The sequence below is a fragment of the Pseudophryne corroboree genome, chromosome 6 (assembly GCF_028390025.1).
Source record: "Pseudophryne corroboree isolate aPseCor3 chromosome 6, aPseCor3.hap2, whole genome shotgun sequence".
Taxonomy (NCBI): Eukaryota; Metazoa; Chordata; class Amphibia; order Anura; family Myobatrachidae; genus Pseudophryne; species Pseudophryne corroboree.
In genome coordinates, this window is record NC_086449.1 from 87,681,301 (window position 1) to 87,703,889 (window position 22,589).

The window sequence follows — 22,589 nt, forward strand, 5'->3', positions numbered from 1 at the left end:
ACAGGTTTCATCTTGTCCCGGGGGGGTGAAAGGGTGTAAAGAGGTTCCATCTCGCGGGGCTCTGTCGCCCTTCCGGGATGCCGCCGCCTGGCGCACGGGCGACCGCAGCTTCCGCCGGCTCCCTCCGAAAAGCGCCTCCCGCTCTCCCTGCGTCTCCTGGACGGTCTCGCTCCGAGTCTGCGCTTCTCTCTCGCCCTGCCGCCAGACTCGGCTCCTCTCCCGCGCTCTCTCTCTCGCTCTGACCTCCGCCCCGTCCGGCCCTCCCGTCCGCGGCGGGGGAGGCCCGGCGGGCGAACCCTTCCGTGCGGCCGCCTCGCCGGAGCGGGGGCGGCGCGCAGGGCCCTCTCCTGGGGCTTGCGAGGAGCGGCCGTCGGGGCTGGCCGCGTCCTCGGATCTCGATGCGACGCTCGTTCGGTTCCTGGGAAATCGTGTGCTCCGCCGGGGTCCGGGGGCGAGCGCCCTTCGCTGGGCGAGGGGGACGCTTCCCCGGCACCCCTGGCGGTGTCGGACGCCTGCGGGTGCCGGCGGACGGAGCAGACCGCGCCGCACGGGGTACGGGTGCGGGGCCCGCCCGGCTCCGGAGACCGGAGCGCTCGGGCGGACGCCTGGGGACCGGACGCCCTCTCCGGGCGGAGGGGTTCCGGGCGCGCCGTGGGCAGAGGGAGGGTCGGGTTCGCCTGGAGCCGGCCGAGACCCCTGGGTTCCGGCCGAGCGATCGTCCCTCCCCGCCGGGGCGCGGGGTGCCACATCGATCGGGTTGCGGAAATGGGAGACGTGGGGCCCTTCTCTCGCGTCAACCGCAGCCCTCCGTTTTCTCTTTTCCGGCTTGACTCTGTTCGCCACCTGTGATGCTCTCTGGCCGGTTCCCTCGGGCGTAGCGGGACGGGCGGCGCGCGCGACGCTCTCGCGGAGCGTCCTCCGACGCTTCCCCGGGCTCCTGGAGCCGCCTCCCGGCCCGAGGGGTGCCCGTCCGCACTCATCGGCTGAACTTCCGCAAATTGCAGTACCCGATTCGGCCCGCCGGGGGGCGCTGCCGCCGGGGGAAGAGGGGGACGGGCCGGGCCTGGCGCCGGGCTCCGCCGGACGCCCGGCGCTGCCCCGTCTCGGCCTCGGAAGGGGGAGTCGGGGGAACGGGAGGCCGGGAGTCCCGGAGAGAGAGAGAAAGAGAGAGAGAGAGAGATAGAGAGACCTCCGCGGTTCCGCCTTCGACCACCGGGGGGCGCCGCGCACCCGTCCGCACGGGCCCGTCCCGGTGGCTCCCGGCAGGGCTCTCCCAAACCCTCTCCCAGGGCCCCGGTCCGGGAGCCCGACTGCGTCCGCTCTCCGCTTCCAGAGAGGAGGCTGTTGGACGGGGAGAGCTGGTACCGGGCTCCTGGAGCCCTGCCTGGGCAGCCTATGGAAGGGAGGGAGCCCTGGCCCTGCTGCTCTCCGAGCTCCGGCCCTGCTGCTCTCCGAGCTCCGTGCCTACTCTGCCACGGGTCCTTTCGCAGGAGCTCCAGGGAAACGGGCTTTTCGGCCCCGGACAGAGTCCCGGCTCTCTCGCTCGCCTCGTTGGTACCTACTGATCCGGCGGAGGTGTTCTCCGGCGGGTAGCGACACGGACGGCCGAGGGCGCGCTTCACCCAGGCTTCAACCATCTCCTCCCCGAGCCCCTGGAAGTGCAGCTGGGCCGCGGGCGCCCCGGTCCGCACTCATCTGCGAAACTTCCACAAATTGCAGTACCCGATTTGGCCCGCTGGGGGGCGCTGCCTCCGGGGGAGAAGGAGACGTGCCCGGCCCGTACGTCGGGCTCCAACGGATGCCCGCCGTGGACCCTTTATAGGCCCCATCCTGGTCCTGCCATGCTGTTATCGGAGCTCCACGGCTATCTTGTCACTAAACCTTTCGTTTGAGCTCCAGGGCTTTTTGCTTTTTGTAACCCGGTTCCTGGAGCCCTGCCTGGGCAAAATCGGATGCAAGAAGGCCCTGCCCATGCTGATCTCTGAGCTCCGCGCATCTTCTGTCACGGGTCCTTTCGCAAAAGCTCCAGGGAAACAGGCTTTTCGGCCCCGGACAGAGTCCCGGCTCTCTCGCTCGCCTCGTTGGTACCTACTGATCCGGCGGAGGTGTTCTCCGGCGGGTAGCGACACGGACGGCCGAGGGCGCGCTTCACCCAGGCTTCAACCATCTCCTCCCCGAGCCCCTGGAAGTGCAGCTGGGCCGCGGGCGCCCCGGTCCGCACTCATCTGCGAAACTTCCACAAATTGCAGTACCCGATTTGGCCCGCTGGGGGGCGCTGCCTCCGGGGGAGAAGGAGACGTGCCCGGCCCGTACGTCGGGCTCCAACGGATGCCCGCCGTGGACCCTTTATAGGCCCCATCCTGGTCCTGCCATGCTGTTATCGGAGCTCCACGGCTATCTTGTCACTAAACCTTTCGTTTGAGCTCCAGGGCTTTTTGCTTTTTGTAACCCGGTTCCTGGAGCCCTGCCTGGGCAAAATCGGATGCAAGAAGGCCCTGCCCATGCTGATCTCTGAGCTCCGCGCATCTTCTGTCACGGGTCCTTTCGCAAAAGCTCCAGGGAAACAGGCTTTTCGGCCCCGGACAGAGTCCCGGCTCTCTCGCTCGCCTCGTTGGTACCTACTGATCCGGCGGAGGTGTTCTCCGGCGGGTAGCGACACGGACGGCCGAGGGCGCGCTTCACCCAGGCTTCAACCATCTCCTCCCCGAGCCCCTGGAAGTGCAGCTGGGCCGCGGGCGCCCCGGTCCGCACTCATCTGCGAAACTTCCACAAATTGCAGTACCCGATTTGGCCCGCTGGGGGGCGCTGCCTCCGGGGGAGAAGGAGACGTGCCCGGCCCGTACGTCGGGCTCCAACGGATGCCCGCCGTGGACCCTTTATAGGCCCCATCCTGGTCCTGCCATGCTGTTATCGGAGCTCCACGGCTATCTTGTCACTAAACCTTTCGTTTGAGCTCCAGGGCTTTTTGCTTTTTGTAACCCGGTTCCTGGAGCCCTGCCTGGGCAAAATCGGATGCAAGAAGGCCCTGCCCATGCTGATCTCTGAGCTCCGCGCATCTTCTGTCACGGGTCCTTTCGCAAAAGCTCCAGGGAAACAGGCTTTTCGGCCCCGGACAGAGTCCCGGCTCTCTCGCTCGCCTCGTTGGTACCTACTGATCCGGCGGAGGTGTTCTCCGGCGGGTAGCGACACGGACGGCCGAGGGCGCGCTTCACCCAGGCTTCAACCATCTCCTCCCCGAGCCCCTGGAAGTGCCGCTGGGCCGCGGGCGCCCCGGTCCGCACTCATCCGCGACACTTCCGCGCTGGAGTCCGACGCTCGCCGGCCGCGTCCCCCGGCCCGCGGGGGCCCGGGGGGAGGCCCGACGCGTGCGGGGGGAGGCGGCGGGCGGCGGGGGCGCCCCCGCGCCACCCGACGGCGCCCCCCGGTGGCCAGAGGCGGCTCGGAGCGAGACGATCGGGGGGGAACGGCGGCGCGTGACCCGCCCCGGCCCCCTTGGCCCAGCGGACGGGCAGGCGGCTCCCGGGCGACCCCCCGATCCCCGCCGCGGCGCCCCCCGGTGGCCGCCTGACGCCACTGCGGGGGGTGCAGATTCCGTGTGTCCTCTCGGATAAAAACAAAAGAAACGATTCCCGTCGGGCGAAAGTAAGTGGGACGCAGGGCCCCGGGCCCCGACGGTCCGCGCGCGCGGCGCCCCCCGCTGGCCGGTCGAAGGGATGACAAAAATAAAATGAAAGAAATTTCAAAAAAGCACTCGCCCCAAACAGACGAAAGGTACCCGGTCCGCCCGGATGAACCCTCCCCCGTGTCCCCGCCGCGGCGCCCCCCGCTGGCCAGCCGAGGTAATACACGATTGAGAGGGGGGGAGTGAAAAAAAAGGGCAAAAAATGAAAAACACCCCACCCATTTGAATGCAAAGTCCCGGAGCGGCCAGGGGTGGACGCCGGTCCGCGCGCACGGCGCCCCCCGCAGGCCAGTTGAAGGGAAGAACGGAACGAGACTAAAAGATAAAAACATTTCAAAAAAGCACTCGCCCCAAACAGATGAAATGTACCCGGTCCGCCCGTGTCCCCGCCGCGGCGCCCCCCGCTGGCCAGCCGAGGTAATACACGATTGAGATTAAAAAAAACCAGGCAAAAGACAAAAACACACCACCGATTTAAATGCAGTGTTCACGAGCGCCAGTCCGCGCGCGCGGCGCCCCCTGCTGGCCGCGTAAAAAAAAAAAAAATAATAATAATAATAATCCACCGTTGTGAATTTGCGATGTGTCCGGTACGGCGGCGGCGGGGAGGCGTCTCCCCTCGTCGGCGCACCCTGGTGGGGGGAAATAAATGAAAAAAAAAAAAAGAACAGCCCGGGCTCTCGCCGGCTTCCGCAGCCCGGGCTCCCTCCGGCTTCCGCGGCCCGGGCTCCGTACATACAGACAGCAAATGAAATAACGGACGGATGGATGGAAGAGAAGAACAGCCAGGGATCTCGCCGGCTTCCGCATCCCGGGCTCTCGCCGGCTTCCGCAACCCGGGCTCCAGCCGGCTTCCGCAGCCCGGGCTCCCTCCGGCTTCCGCGGCCCGGGCTCTCTCCGGCTTCCGCGGCCCGGGCTCCCTCCGGCTTCCGCGGCCCGGGCTCCCTCCGGCATCCGCGGCACAGGCTCCGTACATACAGACAGCAAATGAAATAACGGACGGATGGATGGAAGAGAAGAACAGCCAGGGATCTCGCCGGCTTCCGCAACCCGGGCTCCAGCCGGCCTCCGCAGCCCGGGCTCCCTCCGGCTTCCGCGGCCCGGGCTCTCTCCGGCTTCCGCGGCCCGGGCTCTCGCCGGGTGAAGATCAGGCGAGAGTAGGGGTGTCCTCCGCTGGACGGGAAGCCCAGGCCGTGGAGCCGCCGCACGGACCGGGGGTTGACCCGGCCGGGGACGGGCAGGAGGCGAGGCCCGGACTCGCTCCCGTCCAGACGGCCCGAGGCCCCTCCTCCCCTCCCGGTGGACCCGCCCCCGACTATTAAGCCCGGCCAGGGAGTCCACGTCGGCCCCCGGGCGGACCAGGGAAGGACCCCCCTTCCGCGCTCCGCCGCGCTCGGAGGCGCTGACGCGCCGGGCGGACGGGGCGCCTCCGGCCAAGTCCCCGGCCGGGACTTGGCTGGCTGGCGAGCGAGCGAGGGAGGGCGAGGGTTAGGGCCTCGCCTGTCCCCCGCCCCGGGCCAAGTCCCCCGACCGGAGCGGAGCGAGCAGGCCGCCCTAACCCCCCCCCCCCCCCCCCGGTGGCACCGCAGCACCGGAGATTATTCGGGGAATGCTCCACAGCGCTGCTGGGGAACTGTTTGCTTTAAACACACTCTGCATTGCATACACACCGAAACCCATTCCAGTCTGGTAAACGTGATTCTCTGGGACTTGCGAGAATTGTATGCTGGGTAGTTGAGACATGACTCCCCCATCACCTCCCAGGGTCAGACTCATGGGGACCTCATTTTAGGTCCCCACCATGTCGGAGGTCCCGCCAGTGTTGGTGTGCTGTCTGGCCCTTGTCCCCGTTAGGATATATAAACAAGTGCACACACACACACACACACACACACACACACACACACACACACACTGCCAGAATTGCTGCACTCACATCATGAATAAAAAGATGACTAAAGGGCCCTACACATTCGGCGATGTGCCGCCGAGGTGCCCGACGGCTGATACGGCACCCCCCATCACCTGGCTCCATAGCAGTGCATGCTAATATGGACGATATTGTCCATATTGGCCTGCTTGTATAAGCCACCAGGCACCAACAATGAACGCGCACGGGGCCGCGGATCGTTCATCATTGGTGCCTACACACTTAACGATATGAACGAGTTGTATATATCAGATATACATATTTTCTCTGACGTCCTAGTGGATGCTGGGTACTCCGTAAGGACCATGGGGAATAGACGGACTCCGCAGGAGACTGGGCACTCTTTAAAGAAAGATTAGGTACTACATCTGGTGTGCACTGGCTCCTCCCTCTGTGCCCCTCCTCCAGACCTCAGTTAGAATCTGTGCCCGGCCAGAGTTCTATGCACTTAGTGGGCTCTCCTGAGTTCTCTATAAAGAAAGTATTTGTTAGGTTTTTTTATTTTCAGTGAGATCTGCTGGCAACAGACTCACTGCTACGTGGGACTTAGGGGAGAGAAGCAAATCTACCTGCTTGCAGCTAGCTTCTGCTTCTAAGGCTACTGGACACCATTAGCTCCAGAGGGATCGAACACAGGGCCCGACCTCGATCGTCCGTTCCCGGAGCCGCGCCGCCGTCCCCCTTGCAGAGCCAGAAGACGGAAGATTCCGGGAGAAAATCGGCGGCTGAAGACTCCGGTCTTCAATAAGGTAGCGCACAGCACTGCAGCTGTGCGCCATTGCTCCCACAGCACACCACACGCTCCGGTCACTGGTGGGTGCAGGGCGCTGAGGGGGGGGGGCGCCCTGGGCTGCAATTAGTATACCTTCTTGGCAAAAAGCACATAATACAGTTTTAAACTGTATATGTGCCCAATCCCCCGCCTTAATTTTTATTAAAAAAGCGGGAGAAGCCCGCCGCTGAAGCGGCGGGGCTATCTTCCTCAGCACAGCCAGCGCCATTTTTTCTTCACAGCTCCGCTGGAAGGACGCTCCCCAGGCTCTCCCCTGCAGTATACACTACGGAAAGGGTAAAAAAGAGAGGGGGGGCACATAAATTTAGGCGCAGAATTGTGATAATAAGCAGCTATTGGGGGAAAAATTAACTTAGTATAGTGTAAATCCCTCTGTTATATAGCGCTCTGGTGTGTGCTGGCATACTCTCTCTCTGTCTCCCCAAAGGACTTTGTGGGGTCCTGTCCTCAGTCAGAGCATTCCCTGTGTGTGTGTGTGGTGTGTCGGTACGGCTGTGTCGACATGTTTGATGAGGACGCTTAAGTGGAGGCGGAGCAGGAGCCGTTAGTTGTGATGTCGCCCCCTGCGGGGCCGACACCAGAGTGGATGGATATGTGGAAGGTATTAACCGACAGTGTCAACTCCTTGCATAAAAGGTTCGATGACGTAACAGCTTTGGGACAGCCGGCGTCTCAGCCCGCGCCTGCCCAAGCGTCTCAGAGGCCATCAGGGGCTCAAAAGCGCCCGCTACCTCAGATGGCAGACACAGATGTCGACACGGAGTCTGAATCCAGTGTCGATGAGGATGAGACAAATGTGCAATCCACAAGGGCCATCCGATGCATGATTACGGCAATGAAAAATGTGTTGCACATTTCTGACATTAACCCGGTTACCACAAAAAAGGGTATTATGTTTGGGGAGAAATAGCAGCCAGTAACTTTTCCCCCATCTGATGAGTTAAATGAATTGTGTGAAGAAGCGTGGTGTTCCCCGGATAAGAAATTAGTGATTTCTAAGCGGTTACTAATGGCGTACCCTTTCCCGCCAACGGATAGGTTACGCTGGGAGACATCCCCTAGGGTGGACAAGGCGCTCACACGCTTATCAAAAAAGGTGGCACTGCCGTCTCAGGATACGGCCGCCTTAAAGGAGCCTGCAGATAGAAAGCAGGAGGCTATCCTGAAGTCTGTGTATACACACTCAGGTACTATACTGCGACCTGCTATTGCTTTGGCATGGATGTGTAGTGCTGCAGCAGCATGGTCTGATTCCCTGTCAGATAACATTGATTCCCTTGACAGGGATACTATTTTGCTAACCATAGAGCATATTAAAGACATAGTCTTATATATGAGGGATGCACAGAGGGACATTTGCCGGCTGGCATCTAGAATTAATGCAATGTCCATTTCTGCCAGGAGAGTATTATGGACTCGGCAGTGGACAGGTGATGCTGATTCTAAAAGGCACATGGAAGTTTTGCCTTATAAGGGTGAGGAATTATTTGGGGACGGTCTCTCGGACCTCGTGTCCACAGCAACAGCTGGGAAGTCGACTTTTTTACCCCAGGTTCCCTCACAGAAAGCACCGTATTATCAAGTACAGTCCTTTCGGCCCCAGAAAGGCAAGCGGGTCAGAGGCGCGTCCTTTCTGCCCAGAGGCAGGGGTAGAGGGAAAAAGCTGCACCAGACAGCCAGTTCCCAGGAACAAAAATCCTCCCCTGCTTCCACTAAGTCCACCGCATGACGCTGGGGCTCCACAGGTGGAGCCAGGTGCGGTGGGGGCCCGTCTCCGGAACTTCAGCGACCAGTGGGTTCGCTCACAGGTGGATCTCTGGGTTCTACAGGTGGTATCTCAGGGATGCAAGCTGGAGTTCGAGACGTCTCTCCCTCGCCGTTGCCTCAAATCAGCCTTGCCAGCCACTCCCAAGGAAAGGGAGGTAGTACTGGCGGCAATTCACAAGCTGTACCTCCAGCAGGTGATAATCAAAGTTCCCCTCCTTCAACAGGGACGGGGTTACTATTCCACAATGTTTGTGGTACCGAAACCAGACGGTTCGGTGAGACCCATTCTAAATTTGAAATCCTTGAACACTTATATAAGGAAGTTCAAGTTCAAAATGGAATCACTCAGGGCGGTTATTGCAAGCCTGGAATAGGGGGATTTTATGGTATCACTGTGTCACAACTGAGGGCCTGAGCTGACGGAAGGCAGCCTCAGTTGTAGGGGCTGAGATGTACCGGAACCTGGGAGGTTGTATCAGACCCCTGGACATGTAAGTAACATGAAGAGAAACCGCCCGAAGGCGTGACCACGACAACTTGAGTAAAAGTCAATGATATTTATTTATGACAAACTCCATGCATCACAGTAGCAGTAAAAAGAAACATAAAAATCAGCAGAGAAATAATAATACAGTTCCTGGGTACTACAGGGTGGCAGGGGCCACAGAGCTCTGGTGGTATGAGACAGTTCTTATTATCTGCAAGTTGGAAAGTCCTTACCAGGCTCAACTGTAGCAATGAGGAAAGCCCAGGGTCGTACCAGCTGGTGTTCCAGGGAAAGCTGGACTGCTGTAGATAAAATGCTGCTGTGGGTACTGGTTAGAACCAGACAGGTGTTGGCACGGAGTGGATACTGGCTGGAACCAGTTAAATAATAAATAAAGCTTGAGAGCGATGCAATATAGATGAAATGTAGAATTTGAGAGCGGAGAAATAATAATACCGGTGGAGAGTGGTAAACTGCAGAAAGGACACCGGCCCTTTAAGAGAAGCTGTACACTGCTGGAAGCTGAGCTGGAAGCAGGTGATGTTGTAGCTGGAAACAGGTGAGTCCAGAATGGATCGGAGAGTCAGGCTACACCGCAGATGGAATGCTGGTGCGGGTCTCTATAGCAGAAGTCTGGAGACAGGAGCTGGAACCTGGAAGACAATCACAGGAGAGAGACAAACTGGAACTAGGTTTGACAACCAAAGCACTGACGCCTTCCTTGCTCAGGCACAACCTATTTATACCTGCAGCAAGGAAGGCATTGGCTAGGCAATTATGCAAATTAATAATACTGACAACGGATTGGTAGGAAAGATCAGCTGACAGAATCCAAGATGGCTGCGCCCATGCAGACACTTGGAGCGAAGTTTGGATTGTAATCCATGTGGTCTGGAAAACAGTAATGGCGGCGCCGGCCACCGGAGACAGGAGACGCCAGGCTGACAGATGCACATCCGACCACGCGGACACAGCGGAGGCCGCGGCTGACGTAATCGCCACTCTGAATGCAGAAGCTCAGGGACGGCGGCGGAGGCCGCGGGAGACGCCATGCCAGATGTATAAGGCGTTACTGTGACTGCGTCCAGAGAGACAGGAGAGGATGCGGGAATGTGCACATCAGGATAACAGATGGGATCCGGTCCTGGAGCGCTGAGCCAGCCTTAGGAGGCATCTGATAGGTAAGAAATGGCGTCCAGATACCCGGATCGTGACACACTGAACATCAAGGATGCTTACCTACATGTCCCCATTTACCCACCTCACCAGGAGTACCTCCGATTTGTGGTACAGGACTGCCATTACCAATTCCAGACGTTGCCGTTTGGTCTGTCCACGGCACCGAGGGTATTTACCAAGGTAATGGCCGAAATGATGACACTCCTTCGAAGGAAGGGAGTTATAATTATCCCATACTTGGACGATCTCATTATAAAGGCGAGGTCCATAGACCAGTTGTTGGTCGGAGTAGCACTATCTCAGGAAGTGCTACAACAGCACGGCTGGATTCTGAATATCCCAAAGTCGCAGCTGGTTCCTACGATGCGTCTGCTGTTCTTGGGTATGATTCTGGACACAGAACAGAAGAAGGTGTTTCTCCCGGAGGAGAAGGCCAAGGAGTTGTCATCTCTGGTCGGAGACCTCCTGAAACCAAAACAGGTGTCGGTGCATCACTGCACGCGAGTCCTGGGAAAGATGGTAGCTTCTTACGAAGCAATTCCCTTCGGCAGGTTCCATGCAAGGATCTTTCAGTGGGATCTGTTAGACAAGTGGTCCGGATCGCATCTTCAGATGCATCGGTTGATCACCCTGTCCCCAAGGGCCAGGGTGTCTCTGCTGTGGTGGCTGCAGAGTGCTCATCTTCTCGAGGGCCGCAGATTCGGCATTCAGGACTGGGTCCTGGTGACCACGGATGCAAGCCTTCGAGGTTGGGGGGCAGTCACTCAGGGAAGAAACTTCCAAGGACAATGGTCGAGTCAGGAGACTTCCCTACACATCAATATTCTGGAACTAAGGGCCATTTACAATGCCCTAAGTCAAGCAAAACCCCTGCTTCAAAACCAGCCGGTGCTGATTCAGTCAGACAACATCACGGCGGTCGCCCATGTCGACCGACAGGGCGGCACAAGAGGCGGGATGGCGATGGCAGAAGCCACAAGGATTCTCCGATGGGCGGAAAATCACGTGATAGCACTGTCAGCAGTGTTCGTTCCGGGAGTGGACAACTGGGAAGCAGACTTCCTCAGCAGGCACGACCTCCACCCGGGAGAGTGGGGACTTCATCCAGAAGTCTTCCAGCTGATTGTAAATCGTTGGGAAAGGCCACAGGTGGACATGATGGCGTCCCGCCTCAACAAAAAGCTAAAAAGATATTGCGCCAGGTCAAGGGACCCTCAGGCGATAGCTGTGGACGCTCTAGTGACACCGTGGGTGTACCAGTCGGTTTATGTGTTCCCTCCTCTTCCTCTCATACCAAAGGTACTGAGGATAATAAGAAAGAGAGGAGTAAAAACTATACTCATCGTTCCGGATTGGCCAAAAAGAACTTGGTACCCGGAACTACAAGAAATTATCTCAGTGGACCCTTGGCCTCTGCCGCTCCGACAGGACCTGCTACAGCAGGGGCCCTGTCTGTTCCAAGACTTATCGCGGCTGCGTTTGATGGCATGGCGGTTGAACGCCGGATCCTGATGGAAAAGGGCATTCCGGTTGAAGTCATTCCTACGCTGATAAAAGCTAGGAAGGATGTGACAGCAAAACATTATCACCGCATATGGCGAAAATATGTTGCTTGGTGTGAGGCTATGAAGGCCCCAACAGAGGAATTTCAGCTGGGTCGATTTCTGCACTTCCTACAGTCAGGAGTGACTATGGGCCTAAAATTGGGATCCATAAAAGTCCAGATTTCGGCCCTGTCTATTTTCTTTCAAAAAGAACTGGCTTCACTGCCTGAAGTTCAGACGTTTGTTAAGGGAGTGCTGCATATTCAGCCCCCTTTTGTGCCTCCAGTGGCACCGTGGGATCTCAACATAGTGTTAGATTTCCTAAAATCACATTGGTTTGAGCCACTTCAGACCGTGGAGTTGAAGTATCTCACGTGGAAAGTGGTCATGCTTTTGGCCTTGGCTTCGGAGGATTCCAAGTTGCTGGACGTAGTCCGGGCCCTAAAAATCTATGTTTCCAGGACGGCTAGAGTCAGAAAAACTGACTCGCTGTTTATCCTGCATGCACCCAACAAGCTGGGTGCTCCTGCTTCTAAGCAGACTATTGCTCGCTGGATCTGTAGCACGATTCAACTTGCACATTCTGCGGCTGGACTGCCGCATCCTAAATCGGTAAAAGCCCATTCCACGGGGAAGGTGGGCTCTTCTTGGGCGGCTGCCCGAGGGGTCTCGGCTTTACAACTTTGCCGAGCTGCTACCTGGTCGGGATCAAACACATTTGCAAAATTCTACAAGTTTGATACCCTGGCTGAGGAGGACCTTGAGTTTGCTCATTCGGTGCTGCAGAGTCATCCGCACTCTCCCGCCCGTTTGGGAGCTTTGGTATAATCCCCATGGTCCTTACGGAGTACCCAGCATCCACTAGGACGTCAGAGAAAATAAGAATTTACTCACCGGTAATTCTATTTCTCGTAGTCCGTAGTGGATGCTGGGAGCCCGTCCCTAGTGCAGACTTCTGCAATACTTGTATATAGTTATTGCTTAACTATAGGGTTATTGTTCTGAGCCATCTGTTGAATGAGGCTCAGTTTTTGTTCATACTGTTAACTGGGTATAGTTATCACAAGTTGTACGGTGTGATTGGTGTGGCTGGTATGAGTCTTACCCTGGATTCCAAATCCTTTCCTAGTAATGTCAGCTCTTTCCGGGCACAGTTTCCCTAACTGAGGTCTGGAGGAGGGGCATAGAGGGAGGAGCCAGTGCACACCAGATGTAGTACCTAATCTTTCTTTAAAGAGTGTCCAGTCTCCTGCGGAGCCCGTCTATTCCCCATGGTCCTTACGGAGTACCCAGCATCCACTACGGACTACGAGAAATAGAATTACCGGTGAGTAAATTCTTATTTTTTAAATGTAATATATATTTTTTTATATGTAGTGTGGGACCCCCGCCGCCGCATCGAGCTGACCGCAGCACTACTATTTCAAATCTGCCGCGGACCGGCAGCTAATCAGAAGTGGCTGCTCCTGATTGGCTGCCGGTCCGAGGCAGATTTGAAATAGTATCGCTGCGGTCATAGGAGCTGCAGTGCCACACCAAAGGCCGCCGACCACAGCCTCCTCCGTTGCACCGCCGCCCTCTGCCTTCTCCTCCGCTGCACCGATGCCGCCCTCAGCCTCCTCTGCCGCCCTCAGTCCTTCTCTGCACCTCTCTGCACCTCCGCCAACTCCCACAGCCTCCTTATTCACGCACCATCTCCGAGGACCACAGCCTCCTCCGCTCCGCGCCGACCACAGCCTCCTCATCCACCGCACCGCAGACCTCAGCATCCTCAGCACCACCACTGCTAAATAGGTAATCTTACCCTGCTGCCTTTCTCTCTCTCTAGTCCCTACTATATGCCCTTGCTGTCCCTCTCTCTGTCACTTTCCCTGTCCCTGCTGTCACTCTCCTGGAATTTTGTCTCATTCCATGTGGCATAATGTGAATTTCGGCTTATTCTGTGTGCTATAATGTGATATTTCGGGTCATACCGTGTGCTATAATGTGAATTTCGTCTCATTCTGTGTGCTATAATGTGAATTTCGGCTTATTCTGTGTGCTATAATGTGATATTTGTGGGTCATACCGTGTGCTATAATGTGAATTTCGTCTCATTCTGTGTGCTATAATGTGAATTTCGGCTCATTCTGTGTGCTATAATGTGATATTTTGGGTCATACCGTGTGCTATAATGTGAATTTCGTCTCATTCTGTGTGCTATAATGTGAATTTCGGCTCATTCTGTGTGCTATAATGTGATATTTTGGGTCATACCGTGTGCTATAATGTGAATTTCGTCTCATTCTGTGTGCTATAATGTGAATTTCGGCTCATTCTGTGTGCTATAATGTGATATTTCGGGTCATACCGTGTGCTATAATGTGAATTTCGGCTCATTCCATGTGCTATAATGTGAATTTTTGGCTCATACAGTGTGGTATAATGTGCAAGGGCAGCAGTACTAGATAGGAAAAGGGGTCCTACTAATGTGGTGTATAAGAGGTACATGGTGTGGTAAACTACACGTCCCCTTTTGAGTGACCACGCCCCCTTTTCCGGAGCGCACGTCGAATTACAACCTTCACTTTTCCATACCCCCACTTAAAAATTTCCACTTCGACCTCTGTATATATTTATTTAAATACAGCACTGGTCACGCACCCATATCAGTAGCCCCCGTCACACCCCCCACAACCCCTACGGAAGTACACAATAGGCCCTTTCGAAAATTTCAGCTCCAGGCCCATGAGGACCTTAATCTGGCATTGGGTACAAGAAGATAGCACAGTATTGTGGTGTGGGAAGGTAGCGCAGTAATGTGGTGTGGGAAGGTACCGCAGTTATGTGGTGTGGGGAGGTAGATGTAGTGTGGGAATGTAGTCTAGAGAAGTAGTGTAGTGAAATAGTGTGGGGCGGTACCATAGTTATATACTGCAGGGTTGTAGTGTGAATAAGTATCATAGTGATGTAGTGTTGAAGTAGCACAGTAATGTAATGTGAGGAGGTAGCTTAGTGATGTAGTCTGGGGAGGTAGGGCAGTGATATAGTATGTCACCACACACACCCCTACCCACCTGGAAGAACTTCTCTACGGCGCTGATCACACTACGTGTGACAGCACATAATAGGCCCTTTCTAAACCTCAGCTCCAGGCTCATGTGGACCTTAATCTGGCACTGGGTGGGTGGGCTCCAAGGCACTGCACATTACATCAGCCTGTCAGCTCACCCCTAGGCATAGCTGAATGATCAGCCCAGCTCCGTCCTCCAGCTTCTGATTCGCGGTTGCTGCACTAGTCTCCTCCTCTTGGAACTCTCTTCTCATGCTGGGACGCACTGCCCTGTACAGCACCAAGAAAAAGTTCCCCAGTACAGGAATCTGGAGTCGCTCATCCCCGTATCCTGCTACAGCCACGTGATGACAGGCAGAGCAGCAATACAAAGGACCCTCTCTGCCTCCGCCATCGCTGCAGCTCTAGGGCCAGTTCTGCAGGATATACAACAATTCTACCACTTAGCAAAGTGCGGACCCTCGTCTCTGGGTACCATCACCAGCACACAGGAATTACACACGAGGTCAGTGAAATACTGTATGTGCTAGCTGATATACTATAAGCACTTGTGCGTGTGTCATGCAATGCAGACAGCTCCCCAACACTCATGTCCCCAAACAGAACACCCCCCTTAACCCACCCTCTTCCATACATCATCCCACCAACCTACTTTTCCCCTGCTTCCACATACCCTGCCTCCAGGCACTAGCCATCCCTCCACTACCTGGCTACAGACACCCCCTTCCCTCCATCCCTGCCTCTAAAACAACCATCCTCACCCTCCTGTCGCCAGTACCACTGACAGTACCCCACATGTTTCCAAACACACCTTTCCCTGCTGCCAGTCAGCTCCCATCTTGCTGCTAACCAAAATACTGCCATGCCATACTTCTCCCCCATGCTGCCACACTTCTCCCTCTTACTGTGCCATACCCCCCTTTACTGCCGATACTCCCCATGCAGCCGTACTTCTTTACCTTACTGCCTGCCATACTCCTTCGCCTTACTGCCATAGTACAATCCCCTCCATTGTGCCATAGCTCGTACTACCAGTCCCCACTATGCTGCCATACTGCTCTCCCTTGCTGTCATACTCTCCTCCATGGTGCTATACTCCCCTCTCCCATTACTGCCAATCCCCCCCCCCCTTACTGCAATCCACCCCAACGCTGCCACACTTTTCCCCCATTAATGCCAACCCTCACCATTCTACCATATCCCCCCCCCCAGAGCCGACCCTAACCAATATGATGCCCTAGGCACCACCGCTAGTTCCGCCTCTGACCCTGCACCCCTTTCCCAGCACCATCACCCCCCACCCATAGCAGTTCTTTTTTTTATTTTCCTACCCCCTGTAATTTAAATAAGAACAGTGTGCACATTCGGCGCACAGCCCAAAAAGGTATGTATTTTTGCTGGCAAGGGGCATGGTCACATAATAGTACCCCCAATTCAACTTATGCCTCACAGTAGTGCAACTTTATTCACATTTCATCATACGATAGTGTCCCTTATTCACATTACATCACACAGTAGTACCACTTTACCTTATATACATTACTCCTCACAGTAGTGCCCCTCATTCACATAACATCATACTGAATTGCTCCTTATTCACATTACACCACACCATATTGTTCTTTATTCACATTAAACCACACAGTAGTGCCCTTTCTATATGTTATGCCACACAATAGAGCACCTTATACACATAATGCCACACATTGGTAATGCATTTATACACATAACACCACACGGTAGTGCCCCTTACACATATGACACACATTATTAATGTCCTGTAAACGCTGGTTTACTTACAGGACTAAAAGCAACACTTTAAAAGACATTTAATACACTTTAAATGGAGCCGCTCTGGCCGCTGTACTCAATCCTCAACCTACGTACTTATTACACCATTAGCGTACAGAGCCCCGTACCGTCTACGCACTTTGCGTACAAACGCCGCGCTGGCTGTACAAAGTACACTCAGTGCGTACACACCCAAAGATACTCCTTGAGCCCTTAGCAGCTACACATGTGATTGTAATACACTTAATAACCTTAGCAGGGAAAGGACACACGACACCAGATTGTATTTAAAATGCCGGGTTCCGACACACCAACATATAATTACTGAAAGGGGGTTACAATACCAATACAATACAATACAATAGAATAATGGCTACAGTCAATGGTACATACTTGTTTGGTTTTCGCCTGCACTTCCCAGTCTGGTCCTCAGTCATCAGGGTAGATGACCTTAAGAGTCTGTGTGCGACCAGGCATGCAGCTGGCTCTTTTATACAATCTTCCAAAACCTAACACAATGGATACTGTAATCTCTTTGTCCATTGGACACAGAGATGGTCATTTACAGTACAGGAGAGGTCATAGGTTGGTTTGAATAGGTGGGCGATGTCTGTTCCAGGTGCACTTGCAGGTGGTCTCCTCTGGATTCCCGCCGCATAACAAATGTACAGTAAATACAGTTTATATTTATAATCTGCTCCTGCGCATAACTATTCGCAGGAGTGTGCGATCTTCTGCAAACCAACACCGGAATATTTCCCTTAATATACCCTACAGCTGGATACCAAACACCACCTTATAACCTTGTTCTGTCCCCTTCTATCCTGTAAAGGTGATTCCCTTTGTTCTGATACCATTTAAACTGTTGTAACTTGCTGGTGTGATGCAGGGATACTATGTGTACATTGTGCACTATTTGGATTAAATATGTAATGTGTTTTTATGGCTTTTCCATGCGAATACAAACACGACCGTGGGAGCGACCATACACAAATTGCGAATATGTGCACTCACGGCAGAACAAGTACACGCACGGAGGCCATCTGTGTGTAGTTTGTACGTGATGTGTGTACTGAAATATTTTTCGACTTCGACAGTCCACCCTTTGGCAGTCACCAATATCTGCCACTACCTAATCAATAAACAGAAAAATATTACCTATACAATATATACAGAAGCTTGGATGGTCGGGGGAGAGTTGTAGGTGGGAAATGTATGACCTAGTGGGATAGTAAAAAGCATGTATGTATGAATCCATGTCTGAGGGGCATGTATCATCGTGCCGTATATGTTCTAAATAAGCTTCGAGGTATTGCGAAGTATACATTAAATCCTTCTCATCCCGTATTAAGGGTCTGTAAATGGGCCAACAAACACTACCGAGCTCTCTTCGGCTTCTTGTTCCAACAAATGGGGTGCACATTTCGTTGATGATACATGGAGGGGGAACATATGTGAGTGCTAGTACATGTGGTTATCACCTGTCGACTATGTGTGCCATTAACTGGAGGTTGCAGAGATGAAGATAAGATACATATATAAAAATACATTCACATAAACATTTTGGGTAGGGCTGACGTCTTTTCCGGTTGGATGTATCTGGGCAGAGGGGGAGACAAAGAAAAACGGGTGAAAGAAAAAGGCCATGAAATTCATTTGCAATCATTATCATAACGCTGTCTCTATGGATGGATCATAAATTAAATCTGCTGCTGTAACAGCGCCCTCGCTCTTTAGACTCATCAAATTTGTGCCGTGCTTGCGCCGCATTAGAATTTGAACACACCTAAATATCAAACCAATAATTATGATGACTCCCCACACTCATAATGACATTTTGAGCCCACTCTCCTAAATCTGAGAACCATTTACGTGGGTTCAACCATGAGACCCAGCCGGTCAGTTCATTACTCACAGTCGCTAAGGTAAGGTTGTGCTTCCTCCTGAACTCCCACTTCAACTGCAAGATCTCATCCATCTTCTGATCGATGATCTCCATTGGGTCGTCAGTGCTGTTCCTAATATACGTACAGCACTTCACACCATATTGAGTTGCCAGAGTAACACAGTACCCACCTGTCACGGCTGTGACATAATTAAGGACCATCCTGTGCTGGATCAGTTCCTTCTTGTAGGCTTGTAACTCCCTTCCCGTATACCTGAAGGTGTCATCATACATCTCAGTGATATTATCTATCAAGTTCGCTAGCGCATGGATATACCTATAATTTATAGTTCCTCTGGCAGTACGGGTGATGTCTAATGCGAGAAGGAATTGAATCCTGGTGGATTCGTGGATCAAATCAGAGGCTGCGTGCTCTGCCCTATCTATGAGGTGTCTCTTGATGATGTGTTCATAGTGAGTATGAGTATAAGTAGCCTGAGCACTGCGGTGAACGTCTTTCATTTTATCATGGGTTATGGTCATGACCTCTGGTAGTACTCTCCCAATATAACACAATCCCTCTGAGCTCGGGGCAAGCCATTTGTACACTTTCCTCCCACATATAAAATAGGCATCATCTGGGAGAACATAGGGGACAAAATATAACATCACCATATTACAAATTTTCCAAGTAAAGAAACCAATCCCTAGTTCTCTCATTTGCTCAGTACAAGTATCGGGTTGGATGATATGGGCACAATACCCTGATGATACTTTTCCAACCCACATGGTCTTGCCTCCACGGGTATACCTATACCGGAAATACCTCTCACTGTTGGCTATTTGGCGTACAAGTTCAGAGTCTATGGGTATCCTATCAGCTCTGTGTGAAAAGGTAATTGTCTGATTATTCCACATCACTTCCCAATTTCCTGGTTTTCGGTAATTGGAAATATTAAAGCACAGTAAGGACCTGTCTACATGATACTGGTGGAGCTTCAAACTAGGGGGCCTAGAGATATTGAATTTCTTGTCCACCGGTCTCCCACCCCATAATTCGAGTACCTCATCTATTGCTAAAGGGTATGGTACTAATCCTGACTTACTCTGACCTTGAGGTACCTGTGAGCACACCCAGCATTCTGTCTGGTTTAAGACCTTACCCACTAGTGAGTGGTAATCACTCAGCGGATGGCGGTCCATGTCGATATTAAGGTTTGACTGACATCTCTGGATGCACCCATCCTCGACTATATTCTCACAACTCCTACAAATACAATATTCATCAGACAATAACCCTTCACAGTGCCTCCGAGCTCCATGACTACCAGAGCGCTTACTGATACCAGCCTTTACTCGAGTGATGTTCTGCTCCTGAGATCCTACAAATTCGTAGTCACCATCAGAACCCATTCCAGAACCCCGCTCGACCTCTCTGGGACCCTCACCAAAACAAATTGTCCTGATCAAAAACAGAATTACTAGTAGAACCCGAAACGCAGTCTCTTGTGATAGATCCATTTCGTTAGGGGAAAGAAGGAAAATAAGAGGGAGAAAAGAAAGGAAAATGCAGGGGGAGGTGAAAAAAGAAAATGGTGCGACAACCGTCCTAAATCTCATTGCTCTCCGTGCACAGATGCCTTTCAACAGTCCTGCCTCTCAACTTTCCCTGAACAAACACTCCAGTGATACGAGGTTATCCACACTCTGCTCTTTGTCACGAGTTCTTTCTGGGTCAGCGACCTTCTTGCAGTGGGACGAGTGGACCCAAGTCTCTCTTTCGGCGACCTTCAATGCTGTCGTGCTGGTTAACAAGACTTGATATGGTCCTTCCCACCTGTCTATGAGGCAACCTGAGTGTAAGAAATTTCGAATCATCACATAATCCCCAGGCTCAATGTCATGACAATTACTGTTCGGTAGGTCAGGAATCACCAGCTTTAAATTTCTTTGTTGATTTCTCAGCTGCTGGCTCATCCCAAACAAATATTTCACAGTCACTTCATTATTAAATTTCAAATCATCCTGGGGGTCTATCATTACATGAGGTTGTCGACCAAAAAGAATTTCAAAGGGTGATAAGTTAAGTGGAGACCTGGGAGTGGTTCTGATGCTGTACAACACTAGTGGCAAAGCTTCTGGCCACGACAATCCAGTTTTAGCCATTAATTTGCTCAGCTTGTCCTTAATAGTGCTGTTCACTCTCTCTACCTTTGCACTCGCCTGTGGCCGGTACGGAGTATGCAGCTTGCTATAAATTCCTATCAGTTTGCACATGACCTGAAAGACTTCACCTGTAAAATGTGTACCCCTATCACTTTCAATCATTCTAGGGATACCATATCTACACACAAATTCCTGCACAATTTTCTTTGCAGTGAACGTAGCAGTGTTTGTGGCAGCAGGGAACGCTTCTACCCAATTGGAAAATACATCAATACAACTAACACATATTTCTCTGACGTCCTAGTGGATGCTGGGGACTCCGTAAGGACCATGGGGATATAGCGGCTCCGCAGGAGACAGGGCACAATAATAAAAGCTTTAGGATCAGGTGGTGTGCACTGGCTCCTCCCCCTATGACCCTCCTCCAAGCCTCAGTTAGATTTTTGTGCCCGGCCGAGAAGGGTGCAATCTAGGTGGCTCTCCTGAGCTGCTTAGAATAAAAGTTTAAGTTAGGTTTTTTTCTTTCAGTGAGACCTGCTGGCAACAGGCTCACTGCTACGAGGGACTTAGGGGAGAGAAGTAAACTCACCTGCGTGCAGGATGGATTTGCTTCTTAGGCTACTGGACACCATTAGCTCCAGAGGGAGTCGGAACACAGGTCTCACCCTGGGGTTCGTCCCGGAGCCGTGCCGCCGACCCCCCTTACAGATGCCGAAGTTGAAGAGGTCCAGAGGTCCAGAAACAGGCGGCAGAAGACTTTCAGTCTTCATAAGGTAGCGCACAGCACTGCAGCTGTGCGCCATTGTTGTCAGCACACTTCACCAACAGTCACCAACTGTCACTGAGGGTGCAGGGCGCTGGGGGGGGCGCCCTGGGCAGCAATGTATAATACCTTTTTATGGCTAAAATACATCACATATAGCCCTTGAGGCTATATGGATGTATTTAACCCCTGCCAGATCTCACAAACTCCGGGAGAAGAGCCCGCCGAAAAGGGGGCGGGGCCTATTCTCCTCAGCACACGGCGCCATTTTCCTGCTCAGCTCTGCTGTGAGGAAGGCTCCCAGGCTCTCCCCTGCACTGCACTACAGAAACAGGGTTAAAACAGAGAGGGGGGGCACTTATTTGGCGATATGATTACATATATAAAAATGCTATAAGGGAAAACACTTGTATAAGGGGTTGTCCCTGTATAATTATAGCGTTTTTGGTGTGTGCTGGCAAACTCTCCCTCTGTCTCCCCAAAGGGCTAGTGGGGTCCTGTCCTCTATCAGTGCATTCCCTGTGTGTGTGCTGTGTGTCGGTACGTGTGTGTCGACATGTAGGAAGACGATGTTGGTGAGGAGGCGGAGCAAATTGCCTGTATTGGTGATGTCACTCTCTAGGGAGTCGACACTGGAATGGATGGCTTATTTAGGAATTACGTGATAATGTCAACACGCTGCAAGGTCGGTTGACGACATGAGACGGCCGGCAAACAAATTAGTACCTGTCCAGGCGTCTCAGACACCGTCAGGGGCTTGTAAAAACGCCCATTTACCTCAGTCGGTTGACACAGACACAGACACGGACACTGACTCCAGTGTCGACGGTGAATAAACAAACGTATTTTCCTTTAGGGCCACACGTTTCATGTTAAGGGCAATGAAGGAGGTGTTACATATTTCTGATACTACAAGTACCACAAATAAGGGTATTATGTAGGGTGTGAATAAACTACTTGTAGTTTTTCCTGAATCAGATAAATTAAATGAAGTGTGTGATGATACGTGGGTTTCCTCCGATAGAAAATTATTGGCGGTATACCCTTTCCCGCCAGAAGTTAGGGCGAGTTGGGAAACGCACCTTAGGGTGGATAAGGCGCTCACACGCTTATAAAAACAAGGGGCGTTACCGTCTCCAGATACGGCAGCCCTCAAGGAGCCAGCTGATAGGAAGCTGAAAAATATCCTAAAAGTATATACACACATACTGGTGTTATACTACGACCAGCAATCGCCTCAGCCTGGATGTGCAGCGCTGAGGGGGCTTGGTCGGATTTCCTGACTGAAAATATTGATACCCTTGACAGGGACAAGATTTTATTGACTATAGATGCATTTCTATATATGCGAGATGCGCAGAGGGATATTTGCATTCTGGCATCAAGAGTAAATGTGATGTCCATATCTGCCAGACGAAGACACGACAGTGGTCAGGTGATGCAGATTCCAGACGGCACATGGAAGTATTGCCGTATAAAGGGGCGGTCCATCGGACCTGGTGGCCATGGCAACAGCTGAAAAATCCACCTTTTGTTACCCCAAGTCACAT

At 53.1% G+C, this 22,589-nt stretch overlaps 1 protein-coding gene across 2 annotated transcripts in view; it reads left to right on the plus strand.

Moving 5' to 3' along the window:
• The first annotated feature begins 12,832 nt into the window (after positions 1-12,832).
• LOC134936389 (protein HIDE1-like) overlaps positions 12,833-22,589 on the plus strand; it is a 118,413-nt gene continuing 108,656 nt past the window's right edge. For both annotated transcript variants that reach the window (XM_063931425.1, XM_063931426.1), the window contains exon 1: positions 12,833-13,176. The gene's annotated coding sequence lies outside the window, so the exon portion shown is untranslated. The remainder of the gene's footprint in view (positions 13,177-22,589) is intronic.